The sequence below is a fragment of the Hyposmocoma kahamanoa genome, unplaced genomic scaffold (assembly GCF_003589595.1).
Source record: "Hyposmocoma kahamanoa isolate Upper Pololo Valley unplaced genomic scaffold, ASM358959v1 211, whole genome shotgun sequence".
Classification (NCBI taxonomy): domain Eukaryota; kingdom Metazoa; phylum Arthropoda; class Insecta; order Lepidoptera; family Cosmopterigidae; genus Hyposmocoma; species Hyposmocoma kahamanoa.
Window position 1 is genome coordinate 5,940,804 of NW_020653732.1, and position 6,000 is coordinate 5,946,803.

The following is a 6,000-nucleotide window of genomic DNA, read 5'->3' on the forward strand; positions in this document are numbered from 1 at the left end:
AATTTGTTTGAAAACAATTCTGCCATATCGTTACTGTGACAACTGCGCTCCGATTGGCCAGCCCAAAAGCAAAACAATTGACGGGTGTCGTCGATAGGTGTCGTCAATTGTTTCACTTCAAATCAACCAGTTACCTTGAACTTTGCTATAACTGACGAAAATTGCAAAATTACATTTTTAATTACCGATGCAGTGTGATTCCGTTTGTTTTGTAATTAGATGTTTTGCTGTTTTTCCCCATACCACTATTATTATTAGTACGATACCGATTTTTAAATTGGAGAGTTATTAAATTACGCAACGTTTTAAACGTTGTTTTGTTTCGTTATGTCTTCGTTTCCTCGGCGAGGAGTACAACCGTGTATCTGAGGTCTTAAATAGATAACCTATTAAAACCTCTCACCGCTTAGTGTATTTAAAAGACTCCAGTATGGAACGAACTCCCCTCTGAAATCCGACATTCAAAATCGCTTCCTGTTTTTAAAACTGGCTTGCGAAAATATTTCCTGACACGGTCCTAGTCTGCAACATGTATACATTTATTAGTAAGTATAAGTTTACTTAGATATACTTACATATACAAACATATATATAGGTAAAGTACATTGTTATTTATTATAACTCTTTAAAAGCTCCTTGTGAAAGAGTTCGTCCAGGGAAGTACTGCCACTTAACCTATTTCTGCCGCCAAGCAGTAACGAGAGCATTACTAGTGAAATGCAGTGGTACTGGTGAAATACAGGCATAGGACTTGTCAACTTATGTCTCAAAGTGACGAGCGCAGTGGCAGTGCCCAATCTTTGCGATTTAAAGCTCTAGATGCGTGTCGCTTACCTCCAAGCTTACGATTGTTCGTCCCGTCACGTCTCCCACTCTAATTAGCTTTCCTCTGTCTCAAAGTTAGTGGCCTCTTGTAAATGTGCAAGCAGAACAATGGGCTTTATCATGCGTGTTGCTTCGCAATTTCAGAATTCCAGGATCGCGGTAATGTTGTACAATGCCTATGTTCGTTCTAAATTGGAATACAATTCTGTGGTCTGGGATCCCTGGGAAGAAAAATATGAACTTATGCTAGAGAGGATACAGAGACAGTTCTGTAGGTATCTGTATAAAAGGGAATACGGGTACTATCCACTGCTTTACCCGTCCAAATATGTTTTGGGCATGGTAGGGTTTGAGACCTTACAGTTTAGGCGGAAACGAAATCTTCTAATACATTACAGCAGAGCTCTTAGAAGTAATATAGATAGCCCAGTAGTACTGCAGTCGATTCGTTTATTTGTGCCTCAAAATTATACTCGATTGGGTGCTCGGCGCCGTCTTGAGTTGTTTGCGTTCCCGGTCGGTGTACGCACAGACCACGCCCGCAACTCCCCCACGCCTCGAGCTCTTGCCTTGCTCAACACTCTCCTGGATGAGGTCCGGGATGCTGATGTGCTCACCGACAAATTAACAACTTTAATAACTTATTTTGACATTTTTTTAAATAACTATTTGACATGATCATAGTATATTCTTGGCATGATTGTTATTATTATTTGTTGTATTATTTTCTGTTTTATTTTTGTTGACATTATAATTTTATGTATTGACTGCTTTTATGACTAACATTGTGAGTGCTTTGGGTTACTCTGTAAACTCACAATGTGTACTTTAAATAAATAAATAAATAAAGGTTGTCTAGAAGAGATCGCTCTCCTAGCGATGAAGCCAAATGAGTTCTAAGTTGTTTTTGTATTGATTATTAACACACAGAAAAATTTGTTCGACCCGGTGGGACTTGAACAAGCGACCATGCTCACCGTAGCATTGCTCTTACCAACTGAGCCACAGGTCAAGTTACCGAGTTGTCGAAATTCTCGTATGTGCTTTTAACGGTCTTCAAACAAAGGAAGAGGTTCTCAATTCGTTTGTTTTTTTTTGTATGTGTGTTACGCAATAACCGATTTTGATGATTCTTGGTAGAAATATTGTGCCTCAGTAGTAGTCTCATTTAAATTTGAATTTGAAGAAAATATTCCCCCTCTAAGGGTGGCAAACTATGAACCCGGTTTGGCGCACTATCCGGTAACCTATTCCACGAACTTTGAAGGTCGGTTTTTTTAGCACTCTGTACTGAGATGATTGTTTATTTATTTATTTATTTATTTATTTATTTATTTATTTATTTATTTATTTATTTATTTATTTATTTATTTATTTATTCAGGATATTCCACATAGCAATACACTATACATTAAATTTGAACATATTCGCTTAAAACTAAGTGTTTCTATAGTTAAGGAACATCACAGCATGCATACAAAAAATAAATTGTTGTTTTTTGTAACTATCGAGCATATAGTTAATCCTTCTACCTATGATATGATATACAATAATTGATTTAAAGTTACAAATAAAATTAAATTTCAAAATTAAAATTAGAATTAAAAATATAAATTCAAAAATATAAATACAAATTTACAATAAAAAATTAATTGAAACATCATTTATGTATTTAAAATATCACACAATCTTCTCTTATAGATCTTTATACTGGCTTTCGGTATTCGTCGCCGCTATAATAGATGTTTTTGTTTTTTGAGTATTAAATCTATTTATCTGTCTAAATTTTACATATGCATTATTTGTTTTATATAGTTTGTATTATTTTTATGACTTTCATATGTGATAAAAGCATTTTTGACGTATAATCACACTGTATTATACCAACGAATTGTTTCTTGTTAAGACGTTTCGGTGAATGCACCCGGACTTAACTAAGTTACACCGGTACTCACAGTACAACATATTTAAGAACAGGCTAATGACTTGACGTTTACACTTAGCTGTGAAATGTGTGTGTAGAAACCGATGTTTAAACGAGAACAATGAGGCGGAAATACTACTGGGGAATACCAAATTCCCCAGACTGTGTTGGTAAGCCAATTGTACTTAAATTTCTAGTGTCGATTGGAAATGAAACAATTTTTTGGATCTAAAACGTATGTACGAAGTCTGTCCCAAACGTATCCGACTACCTAACCTAACCGTTATTCGGCTCTGGGTCGGCTCCTGGCATCCTTCAAAGTATTCTCCATTCCACTGAACAACACGCTACCACCGGTGCTTCCAGTCGCAGGTGCTTCTAGTTACTTTCAAAAAAACAAAAATATATGAGATTTAGATCCCGAAAATAAATTGTTTTATTTACAATGTATAGCAATCGCGAAAACCTAAAAACTTGATACCTAGTGTCTATTTTTTTATTTGTGTCAATATTTATTCTTGTGTCTTTTCTATCTTTTTGAATATTTTGATAAATTCGCTGCTTGTTGTTTTTTCTATCTTGTTACAATCATAAATATTTAACCCATTCATGGACAGTAACTGCGTTTACTGTAAAATTAAATACTACAATATGATTACAACAAGGGGTACGCCGTTTCGCTATATGGGTCTCAAACAACCAACCGCGGGCTTTTTAGTCGGATTGCTTTTTCCGTTATACGAAAGCGTTGTGCCTCACTCCTGCCTCGGCCATGAGGCAGCACGAATTACATCCTTAGCACCCTTGCCGCTAGACGGAACTCTCCGATGGTGAGGCGCTGGGTGCAGCTGCACACGGCATTAAGCCGGTAGCTGCGCCTTGTGCCGTTCTACAGAAGAATCTCGTTAATAGATATTAAAATGTACCTTCCCAACTACTAACACTATGAATTCAGAGTCCGAATTTTTTTTTTATAACGTACACACTCAACATAGCCCCGCACTAGGGAAACCCTGTGTCGCGGGTGCCATGGACACACACGTAGACAACCACAAATTACACCCAAACTCACGAGAGAAATAAATGTAGGCCATACAAATATTTCTCCCGACTCGGGAATCGAACCTGGGACCTCTGCATGGCAGTCCGGCATGGTAACCGTTCGGCCACGGAGGCAGTTAATAAATTTTTTTTTTTTTTTTATTGTAGTGCGATTTCCTGGTAATTTCTGTCAATGTCTGGATTCTCGTATCTTTAACATGTTCTTGTGCGAACAATTGATGGAGAGTTTACGTCATAAATACATGTCTATATACACACAATACAAGACAACAACGTGCATATAGATAAACATACCACTTATAATGTTTTACAAGACCTCTGCTAAGTATATTACTTATTGTAATTATAACGCGGAAGCCATAATTTGAATCACTTATCACTTAATTACGTCTCATTCATGGCCGTGATATTGTATGATGTTTTCTATTGTTATTTTGCCTTATTGCAGTTTTTTCTTTGTGAATTATGATTTTTTATGATACAAAATGACTGGTCAAATCAGTCGCGTTCGTGGTTGTACGCGACATGTCTGTCCATGATAATTGTTACAGAACTGCTCAGTTTCAAATCACAAAGATCTGAGGGGCACTGCCTCTGCGACTGCCTGTAATTTCACCAAGACACTTCAAAAAAGGAACGCAGTAATGGCCACATTATTGCTTGGTAGAAGAAAAATAATTCTGGGAGGTTGTTAGTATTTTACAAAAAAACCTGTATAAGCTGCTTGTAACCTATTAGATAAATTAAATAAATAAAAATATCTGTAAAAACTTTAGTGCACATGAGTTTTATTACCAAATAGTCGGTTCAGTGGAAAATGTCGAACATCCTTATTTCATGAAGAAGTTTAACAGATAATGTTGGCAGAGAAAGGAGTCAACAGAAACGATCTGACTCATTTGTAGACATCTAAAGTTCGTTAACTGATTACATAATTGAATATTTGTCGTATGAGATGTTTTGTGAGTCATTCTTTTACTCATACGGTTGTAGATAAAGGCTTCTAAGTTATAAAAGACATGGGAACGAATTTTATTATAATGCATACATTGCACCCTTGGTTTAATAAGGTCACAATTACAAAATGATAACTTTCCAGGAGAGAGATTTAAAGATTCTGCGAACGAAATTCGTCAATTACTTTTTTATGCTTAAGCTCACGCCTATGTCCCACAAGAGGGGTAGGCAGCGGCCACGGAAAGCCACCTTACTCTATTCTGATACAACTTTCTAGCCTACCATACCACCACCATACCATATCATACAAACTTTAAATGAATTTGTATAAAATTCTACATGATATTATATATTTATAAATTACTTGACAAATGCTATCATTACTCTTGTGTTCAAGTAGTTCGAATGTGGTGAATTTTAGGGCTTTAAATTGTTGATTAAGCAATACTGCAATGACATTAATTTATACGTATTTAAATTAAATGTTTTAATTTTTTATATTTCTTTAAATATTACTAAGGTTATATAGGTTAACTCAGGATATGTTTTCGTAGTTTTCATCCACTTGTTGGTAGAGCAGAGAGAGTACATGATGGAAAGCTACACGCCTGTCAAAGTTGCAGTGCCACTCAGAGCTGCAAATAGGAAAGATCTAAGGGATGTAAGGAAAGATCACAGCCACTGCGCCCGTCACCCTGAGATATAAGTTGACAAGTGCCATGTGCCTGTAATTTCACCAGCACCCTTACCCTTCAAAACCGGAACACAGTATTGCTGACATTACTGCTTGGCGGCAGAAATGGGTAAGGTGGCAGTACATCCCTGGACGAACTCTTTCACAAGCTCTACTGCTATACGTTTAGATCTGACAAATAGTTTCATTCCAAGATTCTAATTAGTCAGCAGAATTACCGCAAAGTCAATCTTTAAAAACATCTCTTGTGGGTCTCCCAAAATGGTTATTTAAATGTCTGCTTTTTCCAACTTTCACTTGCTGTCACGGTGAATCAGGCATGTGGCATTCTTCAAGACGGTAAATAATACGTACTTTAATGGACCTCGTGTCATCAGGGTTTTCCAGAAAGGGCGAAAGCGACAATTACATTTTTTTCAGAGGAGCCTGTTCATCGTCTATTTACAATTAAATTTTGGCTTTAATTATGTTTCAGTTTTAAAATTGTGCCTGGTGTGTGTGTGTGTGTGTGTGTGTGTGTGTGTGTGTGTGTGTGTGT

The 6,000-nt window shown here is 36.5% G+C and overlaps 1 protein-coding gene across 1 annotated transcript in view; it reads right to left on the reverse strand.

Annotated features, from left to right (window-relative positions):
• LOC113227582 (serine proteinase stubble) overlaps nt 1-6,000 on the reverse strand; it is a 62,889-nt gene that overhangs the window by 56,260 nt on the left and 629 nt on the right. The gene's annotated exons all lie outside the window — the stretch shown is intronic.